Source organism: Sardina pilchardus, chromosome 8 (assembly GCF_963854185.1).
Source record: "Sardina pilchardus chromosome 8, fSarPil1.1, whole genome shotgun sequence".
NCBI lineage: Eukaryota > Metazoa > Chordata > Actinopteri > Clupeiformes > Clupeidae > Sardina > Sardina pilchardus.
This window is the reverse complement of record NC_085001.1, coordinates 6,982,086-7,002,987: the sequence shown is the minus strand read 5'-3', so window position 1 is coordinate 7,002,987 and position 20,902 is coordinate 6,982,086. Positions and strand designations below refer to the sequence as shown.

General features: G+C 54.1%; 66 non-coding genes across 66 annotated transcripts; all 66 read left to right on the top strand.

Annotated features, from left to right (window-relative positions):
- The first annotated feature begins 60 nt into the window (after positions 1-60).
- Positions 61-171, top strand: trnal-caa (transfer RNA leucine (anticodon CAA)). Its single transcript has 2 exons — positions 61-98; positions 126-171. It is a non-coding gene; the product is annotated as a tRNA-Leu (tRNA).
- A 161-nt stretch (positions 172-332) lies between these two features.
- On the top strand, positions 333-404 carry trnac-gca (transfer RNA cysteine (anticodon GCA)). The gene has a single exon. It is a non-coding gene; the product is annotated as a tRNA-Cys (tRNA).
- Positions 405-597: 193 nt separating this feature from the next.
- trnal-caa (transfer RNA leucine (anticodon CAA)) lies at positions 598-708 on the top strand. Its single transcript has 2 exons — positions 598-635; positions 663-708. It is a non-coding gene; the product is annotated as a tRNA-Leu (tRNA).
- A 161-nt stretch (positions 709-869) lies between these two features.
- Positions 870-941, top strand: trnac-gca (transfer RNA cysteine (anticodon GCA)). The gene has a single exon. It is a non-coding gene; the product is annotated as a tRNA-Cys (tRNA).
- A 193-nt stretch (positions 942-1,134) lies between these two features.
- On the top strand, positions 1,135-1,245 carry trnal-caa (transfer RNA leucine (anticodon CAA)). Its single transcript has 2 exons — positions 1,135-1,172; positions 1,200-1,245. It is a non-coding gene; the product is annotated as a tRNA-Leu (tRNA).
- Positions 1,246-1,406: 161 nt separating this feature from the next.
- Positions 1,407-1,478, top strand: trnac-gca (transfer RNA cysteine (anticodon GCA)). The gene has a single exon. It is a non-coding gene; the product is annotated as a tRNA-Cys (tRNA).
- Positions 1,479-1,671: 193 nt separating this feature from the next.
- Positions 1,672-1,782, top strand: trnal-caa (transfer RNA leucine (anticodon CAA)). The gene is made up of 2 exons: positions 1,672-1,709; positions 1,737-1,782. It is a non-coding gene; the product is annotated as a tRNA-Leu (tRNA).
- Positions 1,783-1,943: 161 nt separating this feature from the next.
- trnac-gca (transfer RNA cysteine (anticodon GCA)) lies at positions 1,944-2,015 on the top strand. Its single transcript has one exon. It is a non-coding gene; the product is annotated as a tRNA-Cys (tRNA).
- A 193-nt stretch (positions 2,016-2,208) lies between these two features.
- Positions 2,209-2,319, top strand: trnal-caa (transfer RNA leucine (anticodon CAA)). Its single transcript has 2 exons — positions 2,209-2,246; positions 2,274-2,319. It is a non-coding gene; the product is annotated as a tRNA-Leu (tRNA).
- Positions 2,320-2,480: 161 nt separating this feature from the next.
- Positions 2,481-2,552, top strand: trnac-gca (transfer RNA cysteine (anticodon GCA)). Its single transcript has one exon. It is a non-coding gene; the product is annotated as a tRNA-Cys (tRNA).
- Positions 2,553-2,745: 193 nt separating this feature from the next.
- Positions 2,746-2,856, top strand: trnal-caa (transfer RNA leucine (anticodon CAA)). Its single transcript has 2 exons — positions 2,746-2,783; positions 2,811-2,856. It is a non-coding gene; the product is annotated as a tRNA-Leu (tRNA).
- A 161-nt stretch (positions 2,857-3,017) lies between these two features.
- trnac-gca (transfer RNA cysteine (anticodon GCA)) lies at positions 3,018-3,089 on the top strand. Its single transcript has one exon. It is a non-coding gene; the product is annotated as a tRNA-Cys (tRNA).
- Positions 3,090-3,282: 193 nt separating this feature from the next.
- On the top strand, positions 3,283-3,393 carry trnal-caa (transfer RNA leucine (anticodon CAA)). Its single transcript has 2 exons — positions 3,283-3,320; positions 3,348-3,393. It is a non-coding gene; the product is annotated as a tRNA-Leu (tRNA).
- A 161-nt stretch (positions 3,394-3,554) lies between these two features.
- Positions 3,555-3,626, top strand: trnac-gca (transfer RNA cysteine (anticodon GCA)). Its single transcript has one exon. It is a non-coding gene; the product is annotated as a tRNA-Cys (tRNA).
- Positions 3,627-3,819: 193 nt separating this feature from the next.
- Positions 3,820-3,930, top strand: trnal-caa (transfer RNA leucine (anticodon CAA)). The gene is made up of 2 exons: positions 3,820-3,857; positions 3,885-3,930. It is a non-coding gene; the product is annotated as a tRNA-Leu (tRNA).
- A 161-nt stretch (positions 3,931-4,091) lies between these two features.
- trnac-gca (transfer RNA cysteine (anticodon GCA)) lies at positions 4,092-4,163 on the top strand. The gene has a single exon. It is a non-coding gene; the product is annotated as a tRNA-Cys (tRNA).
- Positions 4,164-4,347: 184 nt separating this feature from the next.
- On the top strand, positions 4,348-4,458 carry trnal-caa (transfer RNA leucine (anticodon CAA)). The gene is made up of 2 exons: positions 4,348-4,385; positions 4,413-4,458. It is a non-coding gene; the product is annotated as a tRNA-Leu (tRNA).
- Positions 4,459-4,619: 161 nt separating this feature from the next.
- On the top strand, positions 4,620-4,691 carry trnac-gca (transfer RNA cysteine (anticodon GCA)). The gene has a single exon. It is a non-coding gene; the product is annotated as a tRNA-Cys (tRNA).
- A 193-nt stretch (positions 4,692-4,884) lies between these two features.
- trnal-caa (transfer RNA leucine (anticodon CAA)) lies at positions 4,885-4,995 on the top strand. Its single transcript has 2 exons — positions 4,885-4,922; positions 4,950-4,995. It is a non-coding gene; the product is annotated as a tRNA-Leu (tRNA).
- A 161-nt stretch (positions 4,996-5,156) lies between these two features.
- Positions 5,157-5,228, top strand: trnac-gca (transfer RNA cysteine (anticodon GCA)). Its single transcript has one exon. It is a non-coding gene; the product is annotated as a tRNA-Cys (tRNA).
- Positions 5,229-5,412: 184 nt separating this feature from the next.
- On the top strand, positions 5,413-5,523 carry trnal-caa (transfer RNA leucine (anticodon CAA)). Its single transcript has 2 exons — positions 5,413-5,450; positions 5,478-5,523. It is a non-coding gene; the product is annotated as a tRNA-Leu (tRNA).
- A 160-nt stretch (positions 5,524-5,683) lies between these two features.
- On the top strand, positions 5,684-5,755 carry trnac-gca (transfer RNA cysteine (anticodon GCA)). The gene has a single exon. It is a non-coding gene; the product is annotated as a tRNA-Cys (tRNA).
- A 193-nt stretch (positions 5,756-5,948) lies between these two features.
- Positions 5,949-6,059, top strand: trnal-caa (transfer RNA leucine (anticodon CAA)). Its single transcript has 2 exons — positions 5,949-5,986; positions 6,014-6,059. It is a non-coding gene; the product is annotated as a tRNA-Leu (tRNA).
- Positions 6,060-6,220: 161 nt separating this feature from the next.
- On the top strand, positions 6,221-6,292 carry trnac-gca (transfer RNA cysteine (anticodon GCA)). The gene has a single exon. It is a non-coding gene; the product is annotated as a tRNA-Cys (tRNA).
- A 193-nt stretch (positions 6,293-6,485) lies between these two features.
- trnal-caa (transfer RNA leucine (anticodon CAA)) lies at positions 6,486-6,596 on the top strand. Its single transcript has 2 exons — positions 6,486-6,523; positions 6,551-6,596. It is a non-coding gene; the product is annotated as a tRNA-Leu (tRNA).
- Positions 6,597-6,757: 161 nt separating this feature from the next.
- On the top strand, positions 6,758-6,829 carry trnac-gca (transfer RNA cysteine (anticodon GCA)). The gene has a single exon. It is a non-coding gene; the product is annotated as a tRNA-Cys (tRNA).
- A 193-nt stretch (positions 6,830-7,022) lies between these two features.
- Positions 7,023-7,133, top strand: trnal-caa (transfer RNA leucine (anticodon CAA)). Its single transcript has 2 exons — positions 7,023-7,060; positions 7,088-7,133. It is a non-coding gene; the product is annotated as a tRNA-Leu (tRNA).
- A 161-nt stretch (positions 7,134-7,294) lies between these two features.
- Positions 7,295-7,366, top strand: trnac-gca (transfer RNA cysteine (anticodon GCA)). Its single transcript has one exon. It is a non-coding gene; the product is annotated as a tRNA-Cys (tRNA).
- Positions 7,367-7,559: 193 nt separating this feature from the next.
- On the top strand, positions 7,560-7,670 carry trnal-caa (transfer RNA leucine (anticodon CAA)). Its single transcript has 2 exons — positions 7,560-7,597; positions 7,625-7,670. It is a non-coding gene; the product is annotated as a tRNA-Leu (tRNA).
- Positions 7,671-7,831: 161 nt separating this feature from the next.
- Positions 7,832-7,903, top strand: trnac-gca (transfer RNA cysteine (anticodon GCA)). The gene has a single exon. It is a non-coding gene; the product is annotated as a tRNA-Cys (tRNA).
- Positions 7,904-8,096: 193 nt separating this feature from the next.
- Positions 8,097-8,207, top strand: trnal-caa (transfer RNA leucine (anticodon CAA)). Its single transcript has 2 exons — positions 8,097-8,134; positions 8,162-8,207. It is a non-coding gene; the product is annotated as a tRNA-Leu (tRNA).
- A 161-nt stretch (positions 8,208-8,368) lies between these two features.
- On the top strand, positions 8,369-8,440 carry trnac-gca (transfer RNA cysteine (anticodon GCA)). Its single transcript has one exon. It is a non-coding gene; the product is annotated as a tRNA-Cys (tRNA).
- A 193-nt stretch (positions 8,441-8,633) lies between these two features.
- Positions 8,634-8,744, top strand: trnal-caa (transfer RNA leucine (anticodon CAA)). The gene is made up of 2 exons: positions 8,634-8,671; positions 8,699-8,744. It is a non-coding gene; the product is annotated as a tRNA-Leu (tRNA).
- A 161-nt stretch (positions 8,745-8,905) lies between these two features.
- trnac-gca (transfer RNA cysteine (anticodon GCA)) lies at positions 8,906-8,977 on the top strand. The gene has a single exon. It is a non-coding gene; the product is annotated as a tRNA-Cys (tRNA).
- Positions 8,978-9,170: 193 nt separating this feature from the next.
- trnal-caa (transfer RNA leucine (anticodon CAA)) lies at positions 9,171-9,281 on the top strand. The gene is made up of 2 exons: positions 9,171-9,208; positions 9,236-9,281. It is a non-coding gene; the product is annotated as a tRNA-Leu (tRNA).
- A 161-nt stretch (positions 9,282-9,442) lies between these two features.
- Positions 9,443-9,514, top strand: trnac-gca (transfer RNA cysteine (anticodon GCA)). Its single transcript has one exon. It is a non-coding gene; the product is annotated as a tRNA-Cys (tRNA).
- A 193-nt stretch (positions 9,515-9,707) lies between these two features.
- On the top strand, positions 9,708-9,818 carry trnal-caa (transfer RNA leucine (anticodon CAA)). The gene is made up of 2 exons: positions 9,708-9,745; positions 9,773-9,818. It is a non-coding gene; the product is annotated as a tRNA-Leu (tRNA).
- Positions 9,819-9,979: 161 nt separating this feature from the next.
- Positions 9,980-10,051, top strand: trnac-gca (transfer RNA cysteine (anticodon GCA)). Its single transcript has one exon. It is a non-coding gene; the product is annotated as a tRNA-Cys (tRNA).
- A 184-nt stretch (positions 10,052-10,235) lies between these two features.
- Positions 10,236-10,346, top strand: trnal-caa (transfer RNA leucine (anticodon CAA)). Its single transcript has 2 exons — positions 10,236-10,273; positions 10,301-10,346. It is a non-coding gene; the product is annotated as a tRNA-Leu (tRNA).
- Positions 10,347-10,506: 160 nt separating this feature from the next.
- Positions 10,507-10,578, top strand: trnac-gca (transfer RNA cysteine (anticodon GCA)). Its single transcript has one exon. It is a non-coding gene; the product is annotated as a tRNA-Cys (tRNA).
- Positions 10,579-10,771: 193 nt separating this feature from the next.
- trnal-caa (transfer RNA leucine (anticodon CAA)) lies at positions 10,772-10,882 on the top strand. Its single transcript has 2 exons — positions 10,772-10,809; positions 10,837-10,882. It is a non-coding gene; the product is annotated as a tRNA-Leu (tRNA).
- A 160-nt stretch (positions 10,883-11,042) lies between these two features.
- Positions 11,043-11,114, top strand: trnac-gca (transfer RNA cysteine (anticodon GCA)). Its single transcript has one exon. It is a non-coding gene; the product is annotated as a tRNA-Cys (tRNA).
- Positions 11,115-11,307: 193 nt separating this feature from the next.
- Positions 11,308-11,418, top strand: trnal-caa (transfer RNA leucine (anticodon CAA)). The gene is made up of 2 exons: positions 11,308-11,345; positions 11,373-11,418. It is a non-coding gene; the product is annotated as a tRNA-Leu (tRNA).
- Positions 11,419-11,578: 160 nt separating this feature from the next.
- On the top strand, positions 11,579-11,650 carry trnac-gca (transfer RNA cysteine (anticodon GCA)). Its single transcript has one exon. It is a non-coding gene; the product is annotated as a tRNA-Cys (tRNA).
- Positions 11,651-11,843: 193 nt separating this feature from the next.
- On the top strand, positions 11,844-11,954 carry trnal-caa (transfer RNA leucine (anticodon CAA)). The gene is made up of 2 exons: positions 11,844-11,881; positions 11,909-11,954. It is a non-coding gene; the product is annotated as a tRNA-Leu (tRNA).
- A 160-nt stretch (positions 11,955-12,114) lies between these two features.
- trnac-gca (transfer RNA cysteine (anticodon GCA)) lies at positions 12,115-12,186 on the top strand. The gene has a single exon. It is a non-coding gene; the product is annotated as a tRNA-Cys (tRNA).
- A 1,171-nt stretch (positions 12,187-13,357) lies between these two features.
- Positions 13,358-13,468, top strand: trnal-caa (transfer RNA leucine (anticodon CAA)). The gene is made up of 2 exons: positions 13,358-13,395; positions 13,423-13,468. It is a non-coding gene; the product is annotated as a tRNA-Leu (tRNA).
- Positions 13,469-13,628: 160 nt separating this feature from the next.
- Positions 13,629-13,700, top strand: trnac-gca (transfer RNA cysteine (anticodon GCA)). The gene has a single exon. It is a non-coding gene; the product is annotated as a tRNA-Cys (tRNA).
- Positions 13,701-13,893: 193 nt separating this feature from the next.
- trnal-caa (transfer RNA leucine (anticodon CAA)) lies at positions 13,894-14,004 on the top strand. Its single transcript has 2 exons — positions 13,894-13,931; positions 13,959-14,004. It is a non-coding gene; the product is annotated as a tRNA-Leu (tRNA).
- A 160-nt stretch (positions 14,005-14,164) lies between these two features.
- On the top strand, positions 14,165-14,236 carry trnac-gca (transfer RNA cysteine (anticodon GCA)). Its single transcript has one exon. It is a non-coding gene; the product is annotated as a tRNA-Cys (tRNA).
- A 1,171-nt stretch (positions 14,237-15,407) lies between these two features.
- On the top strand, positions 15,408-15,518 carry trnal-caa (transfer RNA leucine (anticodon CAA)). The gene is made up of 2 exons: positions 15,408-15,445; positions 15,473-15,518. It is a non-coding gene; the product is annotated as a tRNA-Leu (tRNA).
- A 160-nt stretch (positions 15,519-15,678) lies between these two features.
- On the top strand, positions 15,679-15,750 carry trnac-gca (transfer RNA cysteine (anticodon GCA)). Its single transcript has one exon. It is a non-coding gene; the product is annotated as a tRNA-Cys (tRNA).
- A 193-nt stretch (positions 15,751-15,943) lies between these two features.
- On the top strand, positions 15,944-16,054 carry trnal-caa (transfer RNA leucine (anticodon CAA)). Its single transcript has 2 exons — positions 15,944-15,981; positions 16,009-16,054. It is a non-coding gene; the product is annotated as a tRNA-Leu (tRNA).
- Positions 16,055-16,214: 160 nt separating this feature from the next.
- trnac-gca (transfer RNA cysteine (anticodon GCA)) lies at positions 16,215-16,286 on the top strand. The gene has a single exon. It is a non-coding gene; the product is annotated as a tRNA-Cys (tRNA).
- Positions 16,287-16,479: 193 nt separating this feature from the next.
- On the top strand, positions 16,480-16,590 carry trnal-caa (transfer RNA leucine (anticodon CAA)). Its single transcript has 2 exons — positions 16,480-16,517; positions 16,545-16,590. It is a non-coding gene; the product is annotated as a tRNA-Leu (tRNA).
- A 160-nt stretch (positions 16,591-16,750) lies between these two features.
- trnac-gca (transfer RNA cysteine (anticodon GCA)) lies at positions 16,751-16,822 on the top strand. Its single transcript has one exon. It is a non-coding gene; the product is annotated as a tRNA-Cys (tRNA).
- Positions 16,823-17,015: 193 nt separating this feature from the next.
- On the top strand, positions 17,016-17,126 carry trnal-caa (transfer RNA leucine (anticodon CAA)). The gene is made up of 2 exons: positions 17,016-17,053; positions 17,081-17,126. It is a non-coding gene; the product is annotated as a tRNA-Leu (tRNA).
- A 160-nt stretch (positions 17,127-17,286) lies between these two features.
- Positions 17,287-17,358, top strand: trnac-gca (transfer RNA cysteine (anticodon GCA)). Its single transcript has one exon. It is a non-coding gene; the product is annotated as a tRNA-Cys (tRNA).
- Positions 17,359-18,679: 1,321 nt separating this feature from the next.
- Positions 18,680-18,751, top strand: trnac-gca (transfer RNA cysteine (anticodon GCA)). The gene has a single exon. It is a non-coding gene; the product is annotated as a tRNA-Cys (tRNA).
- Positions 18,752-18,944: 193 nt separating this feature from the next.
- trnal-caa (transfer RNA leucine (anticodon CAA)) lies at positions 18,945-19,055 on the top strand. The gene is made up of 2 exons: positions 18,945-18,982; positions 19,010-19,055. It is a non-coding gene; the product is annotated as a tRNA-Leu (tRNA).
- A 161-nt stretch (positions 19,056-19,216) lies between these two features.
- trnac-gca (transfer RNA cysteine (anticodon GCA)) lies at positions 19,217-19,288 on the top strand. The gene has a single exon. It is a non-coding gene; the product is annotated as a tRNA-Cys (tRNA).
- Positions 19,289-19,481: 193 nt separating this feature from the next.
- On the top strand, positions 19,482-19,592 carry trnal-caa (transfer RNA leucine (anticodon CAA)). The gene is made up of 2 exons: positions 19,482-19,519; positions 19,547-19,592. It is a non-coding gene; the product is annotated as a tRNA-Leu (tRNA).
- A 425-nt stretch (positions 19,593-20,017) lies between these two features.
- trnal-caa (transfer RNA leucine (anticodon CAA)) lies at positions 20,018-20,128 on the top strand. Its single transcript has 2 exons — positions 20,018-20,055; positions 20,083-20,128. It is a non-coding gene; the product is annotated as a tRNA-Leu (tRNA).
- Positions 20,129-20,289: 161 nt separating this feature from the next.
- On the top strand, positions 20,290-20,361 carry trnac-gca (transfer RNA cysteine (anticodon GCA)). Its single transcript has one exon. It is a non-coding gene; the product is annotated as a tRNA-Cys (tRNA).
- A 193-nt stretch (positions 20,362-20,554) lies between these two features.
- trnal-caa (transfer RNA leucine (anticodon CAA)) lies at positions 20,555-20,665 on the top strand. The gene is made up of 2 exons: positions 20,555-20,592; positions 20,620-20,665. It is a non-coding gene; the product is annotated as a tRNA-Leu (tRNA).
- A 161-nt stretch (positions 20,666-20,826) lies between these two features.
- Positions 20,827-20,898, top strand: trnac-gca (transfer RNA cysteine (anticodon GCA)). The gene has a single exon. It is a non-coding gene; the product is annotated as a tRNA-Cys (tRNA).
- The last annotated feature ends 4 nt before the right edge of the window (positions 20,899-20,902 follow it).

The following is a 20,902-nucleotide window of genomic DNA, read 5'->3' as shown; positions in this document are numbered from 1 at the left end:
AGGCTGCTCGTCCGCGAAGGCCGCAACCTTCGAGCAGCCCGCGTCACCTCAGCTGTGCCAGTCAGGATGGCCGAGCGGTCTAAGGCGACAGACTCAAGGCGATGTGCCTTCCTCAGTCAAGGGATTTCTGGTCTCCGAATGGAGGCGTGGGTTCGAATCCCAATTCTGACATAGGCTTTTATTTCGAGTGACATGCCTACCTAAACCGTCTGCCAGCGCAGACTTTTCGACGTCTCCACAAAAAAAGGATGCCAGCTCTCAGCCTCGCGCCCGCCGTTTCAGCCACAGCGTGATACAAACAGCGCACCAACCGCGCTCCACCGTGCTGTGCAGGGGGTATAGCTCAGTGGTAGAGCATTTGACTGCAGATCAAGAGGTCCCAGGTTCAAATCCTGGTGCCCCCTAAAACATGCTCACAAGCGGGCCTCTTCGCCAGCTGTGTGCGTCTGCCTGTCTGTTTTACCGTTGTTGTGTCAGCCTGGCAAACCGGCCACTCAGAGACCTGAAAGCAAAAGCCTCAGCTGAAAACGAAATCAAAGGCTGCTCGTCCGCGAAGGCCGCAACCTTCGAGCAGCCCGCGTCACCTCAGCTGTGCCAGTCAGGATGGCCGAGCGGTCTAAGGCGCCAGACTCAAGGCGATGTGCCTTCCTCAGTCAAGGGATTTCTGGTCTCCGAATGGAGGCGTGGGTTCGAATCCCACTTCTGACATAGGCTTTTATTTCGAGTGACATGCCTACCTAAACCGTCTGCCAGCGCAGACTTTTCGACGTCTCCACAAAAAAAGGATGCCAGCTCTCAGCCTCGCGCCCGCCGTTTCAGCCACAGCGTGATACAAACAGAGCACCAACCGCGCTCCACCGTGCTGTGCAGGGGGTATAGCTCAGTGGTAGAGCATTTGACTGCAGATCAAGAGGTCCCAGGTTCAAATCCTGGTGCCCCCTAAAACATGCTCACAAGCGGGCCTCTTCGCCAGCTGTGTGCGTCTGCCTGTCTGTTTTACCGTTGTTGTGTCAGCCTGGCAAACCGGCCACTCAGAGACCTGAAAGCAAAAGCCTCAGCTGAAAACGAAATCAAAGGCTGCTCGTCCGCGAAGGCCGCAACCTTCGAGCAGCCCGCGTCACCTCAGCTGTGCCAGTCAGGATGGCCGAGCGGTCTAAGGCGACAGACTCAAGGCGATGTGCCTTCCTCAGTCAAGGGATTTCTGGTCTCCGAATGGAGGCGTGGGTTCGAATCCCACTTCTGACATAGGCTTTTATTTCGAGTGACATGCCTACCTAAACCGTCTGCCAGCGCAGACTTTTCGACGTCTCCACAAAAAAAGGATGCCAGCTCTCAGCCTCGCGCCCGCCGTTTCAGCCACAGCGTGATACAAACAGAGCACCAACCGCGCTCCACCGTGCTGTGCAGGGGGTATAGCTCAGTGGTAGAGCATTTGACTGCAGATCAAGAGGTCCCAGGTTCAAATCCTGGTGCCCCCTAAAACATGCTCACAAGCGGGCCTCTTCGCCAGCTGTGTGCGTCTGCCTGTCTGTTTTACCGTTGTTGTGTCAGCCTGGCAAACCGGCCACTCAGAGACCTGAAAGCAAAAGCCTCAGCTGAAAACGAAATCGAAGGCTGCTCGTCCGCGAAGGCCGCAACCTTCGAGCAGCCCGCGTCACCTCAGCTGTGCCAGTCAGGATGGCCGAGCGGTCTAAGGCGACAGACTCAAGGCGATGTGCCTTCCTCAGTCAAGGGATTTCTGGTCTCCGAATGGAGGCGTGGGTTCGAATCCCACTTCTGACATAGGCTTTTATTTCGAGTGACATGCCTACCTAAACCGTCTGCCAGCGCAGACTTTTCGACGTCTCCACAAAAAAAGGATGCCAGCTCTCAGCCTCGCGCCCGCCGTTTCAGCCACAGCGTGATACAAACAGAGCACCAACCGCGCTCCACCGTGCTGTGCAGGGGGTATAGCTCAGTGGTAGAGCATTTGACTGCAGATCAAGAGGTCCCAGGTTCAAATCCTGGTGCCCCCTAAAACATGCTCACAAGCGGGCCTCTTCGCCAGCTGTGTGCGTCTGCCTGTCTGTTTTACCGTTGTTGTGTCAGCCTGGCAAACCGGCCACTCAGAGACCTGAAAGCAAAAGCCTCAGCTGAAAACGAAATCGAAGGCTGCTCGTCCGCGAAGGCCGCAACCTTCGAGCAGCCCGCGTCACCTCAGCTGTGCCAGTCAGGATGGCCGAGCGGTCTAAGGCGCCAGACTCAAGGCGATGTGCCTTCCTCAGTCAAGGGATTTCTGGTCTCCGAATGGAGGCGTGGGTTCGAATCCCACTTCTGACATAGGCTTTTATTTCGAGTGACATGCCTACCTAAACCGTCTGCCAGCGCAGACTTTTCGACGTCTCCACAAAAAAAGGATGCCAGCTCTCAGCCTCGCGCCCGCCGTTTCAGCCACAGCGTGATACAAACAGAGCACCAACCGCGCTCCACCGTGCTGTGCAGGGGGTATAGCTCAGTGGTAGAGCATTTGACTGCAGATCAAGAGGTCCCAGGTTCAAATCCTGGTGCCCCCTAAAACATGCTCACAAGCGGGCCTCTTCGCCAGCTGTGTGCGTCTGCCTGTCTGTTTTACCGTTGTTGTGTCAGCCTGGCAAACCGGCCACTCAGAGACCTGAAAGCAAAAGCCTCAGCTGAAAACGAAATCGAAGGCTGCTCGTCCGCGAAGGCCGCAACCTTCGAGCAGCCCGCGTCACCTCAGCTGTGCCAGTCAGGATGGCCGAGCGGTCTAAGGCGACAGACTCAAGGCGATGTGCCTTCCTCAGTCAAGGGATTTCTGGTCTCCGAATGGAGGCGTGGGTTCGAATCCCACTTCTGACATAGGCTTTTATTTCGAGTGACATGCCTACCTAAACCGTCTGCCAGCGCAGACTTTTCGACGTCTCCACAAAAAAAGGATGCCAGCTCTCAGCCTCGCGCCCGCCGTTTCAGCCACAGCGTGATACAAACAGAGCACCAACCGCGCTCCACCGTGCTGTGCAGGGGGTATAGCTCAGTGGTAGAGCATTTGACTGCAGATCAAGAGGTCCCAGGTTCAAATCCTGGTGCCCCCTAAAACATGCTCACAAGCGGGCCTCTTCGCCAGCTGTGTGCGTCTGCCTGTCTGTTTTACCGTTGTTGTGTCAGCCTGGCAAACCGGCCACTCAGAGACCTGAAAGCAAAAGCCTCAGCTGAAAACGAAATCGAAGGCTGCTCGTCCGCGAAGGCCGCAACCTTCGAGCAGCCCGCGTCACCTCAGCTGTGCCAGTGAGGATGGCCGAGCGGTCTAATGCGCCAGACTCAAGGCGATGTGCCTTCCTCAGTCAAGGGATTTCTGGTCTCCGAATGGAGGCGTGGGTTCGAATCCCACTTCTGACATAGGCTTTTATTTCGAGTGACATGCCTACCTAAACCGTCTGCCAGCGCAGACTTTTCGACGTCTCCACAAAAAAAGGATGCCAGCTCTCAGCCTCGCGCCCGCCGTTTCAGCCACAGCGTGATACAAACAGAGCACCAACCGCGCTCCACCGTGCTGTGCAGGGGGTATAGCTCAGTGGTAGAGCATTTGACTGCAGATCAAGAGGTCCCAGGTTCAAATCCTGGTGCCCCCTAAAACATGCTCACAAGCGGGCCTCTTCGCCAGCTGTGTGCGTCTGCCTGTCTGTTTTACCGTTGTTGTGTCAGCCTGGCAAACCGGCCACTCAGAGACCTGAAAGCAAAAGCCTCAGCTGAAAACGAAATCGAAGGCTGCTCGTCCGCGAAGGCCGCAACCTTCGAGCAGCCCGCGTCACCTCAGCTGTGCCAGTCAGGATGGCCGAGCGGTCTAAGGCGACAGACTCAAGGCGATGTGCCTTCCTCAGTCAAGGGATTTCTGGTCTCCGAATGGAGGCGTGGGTTCGAATCCCACTTCTGACATAGGCTTTTATTTCGAGTGACATGCCTACCTAAACCGTCTGCCAGCGCAGACTTTTCGACGTCTCCACAAAAAAAGGATGCCAGCTCTCAGCCTCGCGCCCGCCGTTTCAGCCACAGCGTGATACAAACAGAGAACCAACCGCGCTCCACCGTGCTGTGCAGGGGGTATAGCTCAGTGGTAGAGCATTTGACTGCAGATCAAGAGGTCCCAGGTTCAAATCCTGGTGCCCCCTAAAACATGCTCACAAGCGGGCCTCTTCGCCAGCTGTGTGCGTCTGCCTGTCTGTTTTACCGTTGTTGTGTCAGCCTGGCAAACCGGCCACTCAGAGACCTGAAAGCAAAAGCCTCAGCTGAAAACGAAATCAAAGGCTGCTCGTCCGCAACCTTCGAGCAGCCCGCGTCACCTCAGCTGTGCCAGTCAGGATGGCCGAGCGGTCTAAGGCGCCAGACTCAAGGCGATGTGCTTTCCTCAGTCAAGGGATTTCTGGTCTCCGAATGGAGGCGTGGGTTCGAATCCCACTTCTGACATAGGCTTTTATTTCGAGTGACATGCCTACCTAAACCGTCTGCCAGCGCAGACTTTTCGACGTCTCCACAAAAAAAGGATGCCAGCTCTCAGCCTCTCGCCCGCCGTTTCAGCCACAGCGTGATACAAACAGAGCACCAACCGCGCTCCACCGTGCTGTGCAGGGGGTATAGCTCAGTGGTAGAGCATTTGACTGCAGATCAAGAGGTCCCAGGTTCAAATCCTGGTGCCCCCTAAAACATGCTCACAAGCGGGCCTCTTCGCCAGCTGTGTGCGTCTGCCTGTCTGTTTTACCGTTGTTGTGTCAGCCTGGCAAACCGGACACTCAGAGACCTGAAAGCAAAAGCCTCAGCTGAAAACGAAATCAAAGGCTGCTCGTCCGCGAAGGCCGCAACCTTCGAGCAGCCCGCGTCACCTCAGCTGTGCCAGTCAGGATGGCCGAGCGGTCTAAGGCGCCAGACTCAAGGCGATGTGCCTTCCTCAGTCAAGGGATTTCTGGTCTCCGAATGGAGGCGTGGGTTCGAATCCCACTTCTGACATAGGCTTTTATTTCGAGTGACATGCCTACCTAAACCGTCTGCCAGCGCAGACTTTTCGACGTCTCCACAAAAAAAGGATGCCAGCTCTCAGCCTCGCGCCCGCCGTTTCAGCCACAGCGTGATACAAACAGAGAACCAACCGCGCTCCACCGTGCTGTGCAGGGGGTATAGCTCAGTGGTAGAGCATTTGACTGCAGATCAAGAGGTCCCAGGTTCAAATCCTGGTGCCCCCTAAAACATGCTCACAAGCGGGCCTCTTCGCCAGCTGTGTGCGTCTGCCTGTCTGTTTTACCGTTGTTGTGTCAGCCTGGCAAACCGGCCACTCAGAGACCTGAAAGCAAAAGCCTCAGCTGAAAACGAAATCAAAGGCTGCTCGTCCGCAACCTTCGAGCAGCCCGCGTCACCTCAGCTGTGCCAGTCAGGATGGCCGAGCGGTCTAAGGCGCCAGACTCAAGGCGATGTGCCTTCCTCAGTCAAGGGATTTCTGGTCTCCGAATGGAGGCGTGGGTTCGAATCCCACTTCTGACATAGGCTTTTATTTCGAGTGACATGCCTACCTAAACCGTCTGCCAGCGCAGATTTTTCGACGTCTCCACAAAAAAGGATGCCAGCTCTCAGCCTCGCGCCCGCCGTTTCAGCCACAGCGTGATACAAACAGAGCACCAACCGCGCTCCACCGTGCTGTGCAGGGGGTATAGCTCAGTGGTAGAGCATTTGACTGCAGATCAAGAGGTCCCAGGTTCAAATCCTGGTGCCCCCTATAACATGCTCACAAGCGGGCCTCTTCGCCAGCTGTGTGCGTCTGCCTGTCTGTTTTACCGTTGTTGTGTCAGCCTGGCAAACCGGCCACTCAGAGACCTGAAAGCAAAAGCCTCAGCTGAAAACGAAATCGAAGGCTGCTCGTCCGCGAAGGCCGCAACCTTCGAGCAGCCCGCGTCACCTCAGCTGTGCCAGTCAGGATGGCCGAGCGGTCTAAGGCGCCAGACTCAAGGCGATGTGCCTTCCTCAGTCAAGGGATTTCTGGTCTCCGAATGGAGGCGTGGGTTCGAATCCCACTTCTGACATAGGCTTTTATTTCGAGTGACATGCCTACCTAAACCGTCTGCCAGCGCAGACTTTTCGACGTCTCCACAAAAAAAGGATGCCAGCTCTCAGCCTCGCGCCCGCCGTTTCAGCCACAGCGTGATACAAACAGAGCACCAACCGCGCTCCACCGTGCTGTGCAGGGGGTATAGCTCAGTGGTAGAGCATTTGACTGCAGATCAAGAGGTCCCAGGTTCAAATCCTGGTGCCCCCTAAAACATGCTCACAAGCGGGCCTCTTCGCCAGCTGTGTGCGTCTGCCTGTCTGTTTTACCGTTGTTGTGTCAGCCTGGCAAACCGGCCACTCAGAGACCTGAAAGCAAAAGCCTCAGCTGAAAACGAAATCGAAGGCTGCTCGTCCGCGAAGGCCGCAACCTTCGAGCAGCCCGCGTCACCTCAGCTGTGCCAGTCAGGATGGCCGAGCGGTCTAAGGCGACAGACTCAAGGCGATGTGCCTTCCTCAGTCAAGGGATTTCTGGTCTCCGAATGGAGGCGTGGGTTCGAATCCCACTTCTGACATAGGCTTTTATTTCGAGTGACATGCCTACCTAAACCGTCTGCCAGCGCAGACTTTTCGACGTCTCCACAAAAAAAGGATGCCAGCTCTCAGCCTCGCGCCCGCCGTTTCAGCCACAGCGTGATACAAACAGAGCACCAACCGCGCTCCACCGTGCTGTGCAGGGGGTATAGCTCAGTGGTAGAGCATTTGACTGCAGATCAAGAGGTCCCAGGTTCAAATCCTGGTGCCCCCTAAAACATGCTCACAAGCGGGCCTCTTCGCCAGCTGTGTGCGTCTGCCTGTCTGTTTTACCGTTGTTGTGTCAGCCTGGCAAACCGGCCACTCAGAGACCTGAAAGCAAAAGCCTCAGCTGAAAACGAAATCGAAGGCTGCTCGTCCGCGAAGGCCGCAACCTTCGAGCAGCCCGCGTCACCTCAGCTGTGCCAGTGAGGATGGCCGAGCGGTCTAATGCGCCAGACTCAAGGCGATGTGCCTTCCTCAGTCAAGGGATTTCTGGTCTCCGAATGGAGGCGTGGGTTCGAATCCCACTTCTGACATAGGCTTTTATTTCGAGTGACATGCCTACCTAAACCGTCTGCCAGCGCAGACTTTTCGACGTCTCCACAAAAAAAGGATGCCAGCTCTCAGCCTCGCGCCCGCCGTTTCAGCCACAGCGTGATACAAACAGAGCACCAACCGCGCTCCACCGTGCTGTGCAGGGGGTATAGCTCAGTGGTAGAGCATTTGACTGCAGATCAAGAGGTCCCAGGTTCAAATCCTGGTGCCCCCTAAAACATGCTCACAAGCGGGCCTCTTCGCCAGCTGTGTGCGTCTGCCTGTCTGTTTTACCGTTGTTGTGTCAGCCTGGCAAACCGGCCACTCAGAGACCTGAAAGCAAAAGCCTCAGCTGAAAACGAAATCGAAGGCTGCTCGTCCGCGAAGGCCGCAACCTTCGAGCAGCCCGCGTCACCTCAGCTGTGCCAGTCAGGATGGCCGAGCGGTCTAAGGCGACAGACTCAAGGCGATGTGCCTTCCTCAGTCAAGGGATTTCTGGTCTCCGAATGGAGGCGTGGGTTCGAATCCCACTTCTGACATAGGCTTTTATTTCGAGTGACATGCCTACCTAAACCGTCTGCCAGCGCAGACTTTTCGACGTCTCCACAAAAAAAGGATGCCAGCTCTCAGCCTCGCGCCCGCCGTTTCAGCCACAGCGTGATACAAACAGAGCACCAACCGCGCTCCACCGTGCTGTGCAGGGGGTATAGCTCAGTGGTAGAGCATTTGACTGCAGATCAAGAGGTCCCAGGTTCAAATCCTGGTGCCCCCTAAAACATGCTCACAAGCGGGCCTCTTCGCCAGCTGTGTGCGTCTGCCTGTCTGTTTTACCGTTGTTGTGTCAGCCTGGCAAACCGGCCACTCAGAGACCTGAAAGCAAAAGCCTCAGCTGAAAACGAAATCAAAGGCTGCTCGTCCGCGAAGGCCGCAACCTTCGAGCAGCCCGCGTCACCTCAGCTGTGCCAGTGAGGATGGCCGAGCGGTCTAATGCGCCAGACTCAAGGCGATGTGCCTTCCTCAGTCAAGGGATTTCTGGTCTCCGAATGGAGGCGTGGGTTCGAATCCCACTTCTGACATAGGCTTTTATTTCGAGTGACATGCCTACCTAAACCGTCTGCCAGCGCAGACTTTTCGACGTCTCCACAAAAAAAGGATGCCAGCTCTCAGCCTCGCGCCCGCCGTTTCAGCCACAGCGTGATACAAACAGAGCACCAACCGCGCTCCACCGTGCTGTGCAGGGGGTATAGCTCAGTGGTAGAGCATTTGACTGCAGATCAAGAGGTCCCAGGTTCAAATCCTGGTGCCCCCTAAAACATGCTCACAAGCGGGCCTCTTCGCCAGCTGTGTGCGTCTGCCTGTCTGTTTTACCGTTGTTGTGTCAGCCTGGCAAACCGGCCACTCAGAGACCTGAAAGCAAAAGCCTCAGCTGAAAACGAAATCAAAGGCTGCTCGTCCGCGAAGGCCGCAACCTTCGAGCAGCCCGCGTCACCTCAGCTGTGCCAGTCAGGATGGCCGAGCGGTCTAAGGCGCCAGACTCAAGGCGATGTGCCTTCCTCAGTCAAGGGATTTCTGGTCTCCGAATGGAGGCGTGGGTTCGAATCCCACTTCTGACATAGGCTTTTATTTCGAGTGACATGCCTACCTAAACCGTCTGCCAGCGCAGACTTTTCGACGTCTCCACAAAAAAAGGATGCCAGCTCTCAGCCTCGCGCCCGCCGTTTCAGCCACAGCGTGATACAAACAGAGCACCAACCGCGCTCCACCGTGCTGTGCAGGGGGTATAGCTCAGTGGTAGAGCATTTGACTGCAGATCAAGAGGTCCCAGGTTCAAATCCTGGTGCCCCCTAAAACATGCTCACAAGCGGGCCTCTTCGCCAGCTGTGTGCGTCTGCCTGTCTGTTTTACCGTTGTTGTGTCAGCCTGGCAAACCGGCCACTCAGAGACCTGAAAGCAAAAGCCTCAGCTGAAAACGAAATCAAAGGCTGCTCGTCCGCGAAGGCCGCAACCTTCGAGCAGCCCGCGTCACCTCAGCTGTGCCAGTCAGGATGGCCGAGCGGTCTAAGGCGCCAGACTCAAGGCGATGTGCCTTCCTCAGTCAAGGGATTTCTGGTCTCCGAATGGAGGCGTGGGTTCGAATCCCACTTCTGACATAGGCTTTTATTTCGAGTGACATGCCTACCTAAACCGTCTGCCAGCGCAGACTTTTCGACGTCTCCACAAAAAAAGGATGCCAGCTCTCAGCCTCGCGCCCGCCGTTTCAGCCACAGCGTGATACAAACAGAGCACCAACCGCGCTCCACCGTGCTGTGCAGGGGGTATAGCTCAGTGGTAGAGCATTTGACTGCAGATCAAGAGGTCCCAGGTTCAAATCCTGGTGCCCCCTAAAACATGCTCACAAGCGGGCCTCTTCGCCAGCTCTGTGCGTCTGCCTGTCTGTTTTACCGTTGTTGTGTCAGCCTGGCAAACCGGCCACTCAGAGACCTGAAAGCAAAAGCCTCAGCTGAAAACGAAATCAAAGGCTGCTCGTCCGCGAAGGCCGCAACCTTCGAGCAGCCCGCGTCACCTCAGCTGTGCCAGTCAGGATGGCCGAGCGGTCTAAGGCGCCAGACTCAAGGCGATGTGCCTTCCTCAGTCAAGGGATTTCTGGTCTCCGAATGGAGGCGTGGGTTCGAATCCCACTTCTGACATAGGCTTTTATTTCGAGTGACATGCCTACCTAAACCGTCTGCCAGCGCAGACTTTTCGACGTCTCCACAAAAAAAGGATGCCAGCTCTCAGCCTCGCGCCCGCCGTTTCAGCCACAGCGTGATACAAACAGAGCACCAACCGCGCTCCACCGTGCTGTGCAGGGGGTATAGCTCAGTGGTAGAGCATTTGACTGCAGATCAAGAGGTCCCAGGTTCAAATCCTGGTGCCCCCTAAAACATGCTCACAAGCGGGCCTCTTCGCCAGCTGTGTGCGTCTGCCTGTCTGTTTTACCGTTGTTGTGTCAGCCTGGCAAACCGGCCACTCAGAGACCTGAAAGCAAAAGCCTCAGCTGAAAACGAAATCAAAGGCTGCTCGTCCGCAACCTTCGAGCAGCCCGCGTCACCTCAGCTGTGCCAGTCAGGATGGCCGAGCGGTCTAAGGCGCCAGACTCAAGGCGATGTGCCTTCCTCAGTCAAGGGATTTCTGGTCTCCGAATGGAGGCGTGGGTTCGAATCCCACTTCTGACATAGGCTTTTATTTCGAGTGACATGCCTACCTAAACCGTCTGCCAGCGCAGATTTTTCGACGTCTCCACAAAAAAGGATGCCAGCTCTCAGCCTCGCGCCCGCCGTTTCAGCCACAGCGTGATACAAACAGAGCACCAACCGCGCTCCACCGTGCTGTGCAGGGGGTATAGCTCAGTGGTAGAGCATTTGACTGCAGATCAAGAGGTCCCAGGTTCAAATCCTGGTGCCCCCTTAAACATGCTCACAAGCGGGCCTCTTCGCCAGCTGTGTGCGTCTGCCTGTCTGTTTTACCGTTGTTGTGTCAGCCTGGCAAATCGGCCACTCAGAGACCTGAAAGCAAAAGCCTCAGCTGAAAACGAAATCAAAGGCTGCTCGTCCGCGAAGGCCGCAACCTTCGAGCAGCCCGCGTCACCTCAGCTGTGCCAGTCAGGATGGCCGAGCGGTCTAAGGCGCCAGACTCAAGGCGATGTGCCTTCCTCAGTCAAGGGATTTCTGGTCTCCGAATGGAGGCGTGGGTTCGAATCCCACTTCTGACATAGGCTTTTATTTCGAGTGACATGCCTACCTAAACCGTCTGCCAGCGCAGATTTTTCGATGTCTCCACAAAAAAGGATGCCAGCTCTCAGCCTCGCGCCCGCCGTTTCAGCCACAGCGTGATACAAACAGAGCACCAACCGCGCTCCGCCGTGCTGTGCAGGGGGTATAGCTCAGTGGTAGAGCATTTGACTGCAGATCAAGAGGTCCCAGGTTCAAATCCTGGTGCCCCCTTAAACATGCTCACAAGCGGGCCTCTTCGCCAGCTGTGTGCGTCTGCCTGTCTGTTTTACCGTTGTTGTGTCAGCCTGGCAAACCGGCCACTCAGAGACCTGAAAGCAAAAGCCTCAGCTGAAAACGAAATCAAAGGCTGCTCGTCCGCGAAGGCCGCAACCTTCGAGCAGCCCGCGTCACCTCAGCTGTGCCAGTCAGGATGGCCGAGCGGTCTAAGGCGCCAGACTCAAGGCGATGTGCCTTCCTCAGTCAAGGGATTTCTGGTCTCCGAATGGAGGCGTGGGTTCGAATCCCACTTCTGACATAGGCTTTTATTTCGAGTGACATGCCTACCTAAACCGTCTGCCAGCGCAGATTTTTCGATGTCTCCACAAAAAAGGATGCCAGCTCTCAGCCTCGCGCCCGCCGTTTCAGCCACAGCGTGATACAAACAGAGCACCAACCGCGCTCCACCGTGCTGTGCAGGGGGTATAGCTCAGTGGTAGAGCATTTGACTGCAGATCAAGAGGTCCCATGTTCAAATCCTGGTGCCCCCTAAAACATGCTCACAAGCGGGCCTCTTCGCCAGCTGTGTGCGTCTGCCTGTCTGTTTTACCGTTGTTGTGTCAGCCTGGCAAACCGGCCACTCAGAGACCTGAAAGCAAAAGCCTCAGCTGAAAACGAAATCAAAGGCTGCTCGTCCGCGAAGGCCGCAACCTTCGAGCAGCCCGCGTCACCTCAGCTGTGCCAGTCAGGATGGCCGAGCGGTCTAAGGCGCCAGACTCAAGGCGATGTGCCTTCCTCAGTCAAGGGATTTCTGGTCTCCGAATGGAGGCGTGGGTTCGAATCCCACTTCTGACATAGGCTTTTATTTCGAGTGACATGCCTACCTAAACCGTCTGCCAGCGCAGATTTTTCGATGTCTCCACAAAAAAGGATGCCAGCTCTCAGCCTCGCGCCCGCCGTTTCAGCCACAGCGTGATACAAACAGAGCACCAACCGCCCTCCACCGTTCTGTGCAGGGGGTATAGCTCAGTGGTAGAGCATTTGACTGCAGATCAAGAGGTCCCAGGTTCAAATCCTGGTGCCCCCTAAAACATGCTCACAAGCGGGCCTCTTCGCCAGCTGTGTGCGTCTGCCTGTCTGTTTTACCGTTGTTGTGTCAGCCTGGCAAACCGGCCACTCAGAGACCGGGGGCCTATTGCACAAAACTAGGATAAGGGATTAACCCGGGATATCTTGGTTATCCTGGCTCAATTTATCCGTGATCCAGTTGCACAAAAGCGGGATAGGGGGCAGCAGGATATGTTATGGTATAAGTTACCATGGAGATTTATTCTGTGGAGCTAGCCTGCTCCTGACCAGGCTCACAGCCAAGATAAGTTGATTCTAATGGTAATTACATTATCTGATTGGTTCAGCTAGCTGTCATTCAAATGAGACCTCCACGTGATTTTTTTTTAAAGAGCTTTAAATTCCATTTATATATTATTTGCAACATGCATTTACTCGCAAAACACAGCAGAATGTCTGCCTAATACCATATGGATGTCATTTAAATTATGGTGGCCTTATAATTAATAACATAGCCTACTCGTTGTTTGCTTCTTTTTTGACAGATGTTTGATGAATAGGCTGCTGTAGTAGTTGATTGGAAGTGGAGGGGACATTTTTCGAAGGTGTTTTGAACTAATTCGGCTTTTAAGACAAATTAAGATACTTTGTGCATCTTTGCGGTGGCAAAGCGCTTCCTAATGACGTTGCGTGCCGAGACAAGGAAGCTCTCACACACGTGGGTGCATACGTAAATTTGCATTCAGTTGATCTACCACACCTACTCCCGCTATGTAACAGAAATAATCATGATCCCCCATCCAAAAAAGTAAAACTTTACCTCGTTGTTAGTCTATATCAAAAGCGGTTGTTTACTTTGTGTGCAAGACGCTATTTTTCGCGTCTTTTTTATTCCAACCGCGAGTTATTGGGGGAGAAACGAGAACGCGCACATACACCGGATAACTTACACCTGGCTTGATGAATCCGTGTCTGCTCATCCTGGATTGGTCTTTGTGCAACCAATTCAGCCGGTATGCTCTTGTTTAGGATTCAGTGATCGCGGCTCAGTAACTTATCCCGGATGTCTTAATTCTGCTTTTGTGCAACGGGCCCCTGAAAGCAAAAGCCTCAGCTGAAAACGAAATCAAAGGCTGCTCGTCCGCGAAGGCCGCAACCTTCGAGCAGCCCGCGTCACCTCAGCTGTGCCTGTCAGGATGGCCGAGCGGTCTAAGGCGCCAGACTCAAGGCGATGTGCCTTCCTCAGTCAAGGGATTTCTGGTCTCCGAATGGAGGCGTGGGTTCGAATCCCACTTCTGACATAGGCTTTTATTTCGAGTGACATGCCTACCTAAACCGTCTGCCAGCGCAGATTTTTCGATGTCTCCACAAAAAAGGATGCCAGCTCTCAGCCTCGCGCCCGCCGTTTCAGCCACAGCGTGATACAAACAGAGCACCAACCGCGCTCCGCCGTGCTGTGCAGGGGGTATAGCTCAGTGGTAGAGCATTTGACTGCAGATCAAGAGGTCCCAGGTTCAAATCCTGGTGCCCCCTTAAACATGCTCACAAGCGGGCCTCTTCGCCAGCTGTGTGCGTCTGCCTGTCTGTTTTACCGTTGTTGTGTCAGCCTGGCAAACCGGCCACTCAGAGACCTGAAAGCAAAAGCCTCAGCTGAAAACGAAATCAAAGGCTGCTCGTCCGCGAAGGCCGCAACCTTCGAGCAGCCCGCGTCACCTCAGCTGTGCCAGTCAGGATGGCCGAGCGGTCTAAGGCGCCAGACTCAAGGCGATGTGCCTTCCTCAGTCAAGGGATTTCTGGTCTCCGAATGGAGGCGTGGGTTCGAATCCCACTTCTGACATAGGCTTTTATTTCGAGTGACATGCCTACCTAAACCGTCTGCCAGCGCAGATTTTTCGATGTCTCCACAAAAAAGGATGCCAGCTCTCAGCCTCGCGCCCGCCGTTTCAGCCACAGCGTGATACAAACAGAGCACCAACCGCGCTCCACCGTGCTGTGCAGGGGGTATAGCTCAGTGGTAGAGCATTTGACTGCAGATCAAGAGGTCCCATGTTCAAATCCTGGTGCCCCCTAAAACATGCTCACAAGCGGGCCTCTTCGCCAGCTGTGTGCGTCTGCCTGTCTGTTTTACCGTTGTTGTGTCAGCCTGGCAAACCGGCCACTCAGAGACCGGGGGCCTATTGCACAAAACTAGGATAAGGGATTAACCCGGGATATCTTGGTTATCCTGGCTCAATTTATCCGTGATCCAGTTGCACAAAAGCGGGATAGGGGGCAGCAGGATATGTTATGGTATAAGTTACCATGGAGATTTATTCTGTGGAGCTAGCCTGCTCCTGACCAGGCTCACAGCCAAGATAAGTTGATTCTAATGGTAATTACATTATCTGATTGGTTCAGCTAGCTGTCATTCAAATGAGACCTCCACGTGATTTTTTTTTAAAGAGCTTTAAATTCCATTTATATATTATTTGCAACATGCATTTACTCGCAAAACACAGCAGAATGTCTGCCTAATACCATATGGATGTCATTTAAATTATGGTGGCCTTATAATTAATAACATAGCCTACTCGTTGTTTGCTTCTTTTTTGACAGATGTTTGATGAATAGGCTGCTGTAGTAGTTGATTGGAAGTGGAGGGGACATTTTTCGAAGGTGTTTTGAACTAATTCGGCTTTTAAGACAAATTAAGATACTTTGTGCATCTTTGCGGTGGCAAAGCGCTTCCTAATGACGTTGCGTGCCGAGACAAGGAAGCTCTCACACACGTGGGTGCATACGTAAATTTGCATTCAGTTGATCTACCACACCTACTCCCGCTATGTAACAGAAATAATCATGATCCCCCATCCAAAAAAGTAAAACTTTACCTCGTTGTTAGTCTATATCAAAAGCGGTTGTTTACTTTGTGTGCAAGACGCTATTTTTCGCGTCTTTTTTATTCCAACCGCGAGTTATTGGGGGAGAAACGAGAACGCGCACATACACCGGATAACTTACACCTGGCTTGATGAATCCGTGTCTGCTCATCCTGGATTGGTCTTTGTGCAACCAATTCAGCCGGTATGCTCTTGTTTAGGATTCAGTGATCGCGGCTCAGTAACTTATCCCGGATGTCTTAATTCTGCTTTTGTGCAACGGGCCCCTGAAAGCAAAAGCCTCAGCTGAAAACGAAATCAAAGGCTGCTCGTCCGCGAAGGCCGCAACCTTCGAGCAGCCCGCGTCACCTCAGCTGTGCCTGTCAGGATGGCCGAGCGGTCTAAGGCGCCAGACTCAAGGCGATGTGCCTTCCTCAGTCAAGGGATTTCTGGTCTCCGAATGGAGGCGTGGGTTCGAATCCCACTTCTGACATAGGCTTTTATTTCGAGTGACATGCCTACCTAAACCGTCTGCCAGCGCAGATTTTTCGATGTCTCCACAAAAAAGGATGCCAGCTCTCAGCCTCGCGCCCGCCGTTTCAGCCACAGCGTGATACAAACAGAGCACCAACCGCGCTCCACCGTGCTGTGCAGGGGGTATAGCTCAGTGGTAGAGCATTTGACTGCAGATCAAGAGGTCCCAGGTTCAAATCCTGGTGCCCCCTAAAACATGCTCACAAGCGGGCCTCTTCGCCAGCTGTGTGCGTCTGCCTGTCTGTTTTACCGTTGTTGTGTCAGCCTGGCAAACCGGCCACTCAGAGACCTGAAAGCAAAAGCCTCAGCTGAAAACGAAATCAAAGGCTGCTCGTCCGCGAAGGCCGCAACCTTCGAGCAGCCCGCGTCACCTCAGCTGTGCCAGTCAGGATGGCCGAGCGGTCTAAGGCGCCAGACTCAAGGCGATGTGCCTTCCTCAGTCAAGGGATTTCTGGTCTCCGAATGGAGGCGTGGGTTCGAATCCCACTTCTGACATAGGCTTTTATTTCGAGTGACATGCCTACCTAAACCGTCTGCCAGCGCAGATTTTTCGATGTCTCCACAAAAAAGGATGCCAGCTCTCAGCCTCGCGCCCGCCGTTTCAGCCACAGCGTGATACAAACAGAGCACCAACCGCGCTCCACCGTGCTGTGCAGGGGGTATAGCTCAGTGGTAGAGCATTTGACTGCAGATCAAGAGGTCCCAGGTTCAAATCCTGGTGCCCCCTTAAACATGCTCACAAGCGGGCCTCTTCGCCAGCTGTGTGCGTCTGCCTGTCTGTTTTACCGTTGTTGTGTCAGCCTGGCAAACCGGCCACTCAGAGACCTGAAAGCAAAAGCCTCAGCTGAAAACGAAATCAAAGGCTGCTCGTCCGCGAAGGCCGCAACCTTCGAGCAGCCCGCGTCACCTCAGCTGTGCCAGTCAGGATGGCCGAGCGGTCTAAGGCGCCAGACTCAAGGCGATGTGCCTTCCTCAGTCAAGGGATTTCTGGTCTCCGAATGGAGGCGTGGGTTCGAATCCCACTTCTGACATAGGCTTTTATTTCGAGTGACATGCCTACCTAAACCGTCTGCCAGCGCAGATTTTTCGATGTCTCCACAAAAAAGGATGCCAGCTCTCAGCCTCGCGCCCGCCGTTTCAGCCACAGCGTGATACAAACAGAGCACCAACCGCGCTCCACCGTGCTGTGCAGGGGGTATAGCTCAGTGGTAGAGCATTTGACTGCAGATCAAGAGGTCCCAGGTTCAAATCCTGGTGCCCCCTAAAACATGCTCACAAGCGGGCCTCTTCGCCAGCTGTGTGCGTCTGCCTGTCTGTTTTACCGTTGTTGTGTCAGCCTGGCAAACCGGCCACTCAGAGACCTGAAAGCAAAAGCCTCAGCTGAAAACGAAATCGAAGGCTGCTCGTCCGCGAAGGCCGCAACCTTCGAGCAGCCCGCGTCACCTCAGCTGTGCCAGTCAGGATGGCCGAGCGGTCTAAGGCGCCAGACTCAAGGCGATGTGCCTTCCTCAGTCAAGGGATTTCTGGTCTCCGAATGGAGGCGTGGGTTCGAATCCCACTTCTGACATAGGCTTTTATTTCGAGTGACATGCCTACCTAAACCGTCTGCCAGCGCAGATTTTTCGATGTCTCCACAAAAAAGGATGCCAGCTCTCAGCCTCGCGCCCGCCGTTTCAGCCACAGCGTGATACAAACAGAGCACCAACCGCGCTCCACCGTGCTGTGCAGGGGGTATAGCTCAGTGGTAGAGCATTTGACTGCAGATCAAGAGGTCCCAGGTTCAAATCCTGGTGCCCCCTAAAACATGCTCACAAGCGGGCCTCTTCGCCAGCTGTGTGCGTCTGCCTGTCTGTTTTACCGTTGTTGTGTCAGCCTGGCAAACCGGCCACTCAGAGACCAGGGGCCTATTGCACAAAACTAGGATAAGGGATTAACCCGGGATATCTTGGTTATCCTGGCTCAATTTATCCGTGATCCAGTTGCACAAAAGCGGGATAGGGGGCAGCAGGATATGTTATGGTATAAGTTACCATGGCGATTTATTCTGTGGAGCTAGCCTGCTCCTGACCAGGCTCACAGCCAAGATAAGTTGATTCTAATGGTAATTACATTATCTGATTGGTTCAGCTAGCTGTCATTCAAATGAGACCTCCACGTGATTTTTTTTTAAAGAGCTGTAAATTCCATTTATATATTATTTGCAACATGCATTTACTCGCAAAACACAGCAGAATGTCTGCCTAATACCATATGGATGTCATTTAAATTATGGTGGCCTTATAATTAATAACATAGCCTACTCGTTGTTTGCTTCTTTTTTGACAGATGTTTGATGAATAGGCTGCTGTAGTAGTTGATTGGAAGTGGAGGGGACATTTTTCGAAGGTGTTTTGAACTAATTCGGCTTTTAAGACAAATTAAGATACTTTGTGCATCTTTGCGGTGGCAAAGCGCTTCCTAATGACGTTGCGTGCCGAGACAAGGAAGCTCTCACACACGTGGGTGCATACGTAAATTTGCATTCAGTTGATCTACCACACCTACTCCCGCTATGTAACAGAAATAATCATGATCCCCCATCCAAAAAAGTAAAACTTTACCTCGTTGTTAGTCTATATCAAAAGCGGTTGTTTACTTTGTGTGCAAGACGCTATTTTTCGCGTCTTTTTTATTCCAACCGCGAGTTATTGGGGGAGAAACGAGAACGCGCACATACACCGGATAACTTACACCTGGCTTGATGAATCCGTGTCTGCTCATCCTGGATTGGTCTTTGTGCAACCAATTCAGCCGGTATGCTCTTGTTTAGGATTCAGTGATCGCGGCTCAGTAACTTATCCCGGATGTCTTAATTCTGCTTTTGTGCAACGGGCCCTGTGCGGTGAAGGCGATGTGCCTTCCTCAGTCAAGGGATTTCTGGTCTCCGAATGGAGGCGTGGGTTCGAATCCCACTTCTGACATAGGCTTTTATTTCGAGTGACATGCCTACCTAAACCGTCTGCCAGCGCAGATTTTTCGATGTCTCCACAAAAAAGGATGCCAGCTCTCAGCCTCGCGCCCGCCGTTTCAGCCACAGCGTGATACAAACAGAGCACCAACCGCGCTCCACCGTGCTGTGCAGGGGGTATAGCTCAGTGGTAGAGCATTTGACTGCAGATCAAGAGGTCCCAGGTTCAAATCCTGGTGCCCCCTAAAACATGCTCACAAGCGGGCCTCTTCGCCAGCTGTGTGCGTCTGCCTGTCTGTTTTACCGTTGTTGTGTCAGCCTGGCAAACCGGCCACTCAGAGACCTGAAAGCAAAAGCCTCAGCTGAAAACGAAATCAAAGGCTGCTCGTCCGCGAAGGCCGCAACCTTCGAGCAGCCCGCGTCACCTCAGCTGTGCCAGTCAGGATGGCCGAGCGGTCTAAGGCGCCAGACTCAAGGCGATGTGCCTTCCTCAGTCAAGGGATTTCTGGTCTCCGAATGGAGGCGTGGGTTCGAATCCCACTTCTGACATAGGCTTTTATTTCGAGTGACATGCCTACCTAAACCGTCTGCCAGCGCAGACTTTTCGACGTCTCCACAAAAAAAGGATGCCAGCTCTCAGCCTCGCGCCCGCCGTTTCAGCCACAGCGTGATACAAACAGAGCACCAACCGCGCTCCCCCGTGCTGTGCAGGGGGTATAGCTCAGTGGTAGAGCATTTGACTGCAGATCAAGAGGTCCCAGGTTCAAATCCTGGTGCCCCCTAAAACATGCTCACAAGCGGGCCTCTTCGCCAGCTGTGTGCGTCTGCCTGTCTGTTTTACCGTTGTTGTGTCAGCCTGGCAAACCGGCCACTCAGAGACCTGAAAGCAAAAGCCTCAGCTGAAAACGAAATCAAAGGCTGCTCGTCCGCGAAGGCCGCAACCTTCGAGCAGCCCGCGTCACCTCAGCTGTGCCAGTCAGGATGGCCGAGCGGTCTAAGGCGCCAGACTCAAGGCGATGTGCCTTCCTCAGTCAAGGGATTTCTGGTCTCCGAATGGAGGCTTGGGTTCGAATCCCACTTCTGACATAGGCTTTTATTTCGAGTGACATGCCTACCTAAACCGTCTGCCAGCGCAGACTTTTCGACGTCTCCACAAAAAAGGATGCCAGCTCTCAGCCTCGCGCCCGCCGTTTCAGCCACAGCGTGATACAAACAGAGCACCAACCGCGCTCCACCGTGCTGTGCAGGGGGTTTAGCTCAGTGGTAGAGCATTTGACTCCAGATCAAGAGGTCCCAGGTTCAAATCCTGGTGCCCCCTAAAACATGCTCACAAGCGGGCCTCTTCGCCAGCTGTGTGCGTCTGCCTGTCTGTTTTACCGTTGTTGTGTCAGCCTGGCAAACCGGCCACTCAGAGACCTGAAAGCAAAAGCCTCAGCTGAAAACGAAATCGAAGGCTGCTCGTCCGCGAAGGCCGCAACCTTCGAGCAGCCCGCGTCACCTCAGCTGTGCCAGTCAGGATGGCCGAGCGGTCTAAGGCGCCAGACTCAAGGCGATGTGCCTTCCTCAGTCAAGGGATTTCTGGTCTCCGAATGGAGGCGTGGGTTCGAATCCCACTTCTGACATAGGCTTTTATTTCGAGTGACATGCCTACCTAAACCGTCTGCCAGCGCAGACTTTTCGACGTCTCCACAAAAAAAGGATGCCAGCTCTCAGCCTCGCGCCCGCCGTTTCAGCCACAGCGTGATACAAACAGAGCACCAACCGCGCTCCACCGTGCTGTGCAGGGGGTATAGCTCAGTGGTAGAGCATTTGACTGCAGATCAAGAGGTCCCAGGTTCAAATCCTGGTGCCCCCTAAAACATGCTCACAAGCGGGCCTCTTCGCCAGCTGTGTGCGTCTGCCTGTCTGTTTTACCGTTGTTGTGTCAGCCTGGCAAACCGGCCACTCAGAGACCTGAAAGCAAAAGCCTCAGCTGAAAACTAAATCAAAGGCTGCTCGTCCGCGAAGGCCGCAACCTTCGAGCAGCCCGCGTCACCTCAGCTGTGCCAGTCAGGATGGCCGAGCGGTCTAAGGCGCCAGACTCAAGGCGATGTGCCTTCCTCAGTCAAGGGATTTCTGGTCTCCGAATGGAGGCGTGGGTTCGAATCCCACTTCTGACATAGGCTTTTATTTCGAGTGACATGCCTACCTAAACCGTCTGCCAGCGCAGACTTTTCGACGTCTCCACAAAAAAAGGATGCCAGCTCTCAGCCTCGCGCCCGCCGTTTCAGCCACAGCGTGATACAAACAGAGCACCAACCGCGCTCCACCGTGCTGTGCAGGGGGTATAGCTCAGTGGTAGAGCATTTGACTGCAGATCAAGAGGTCCCAGGTTCAAATCCTGGTGCCCCCTAAAA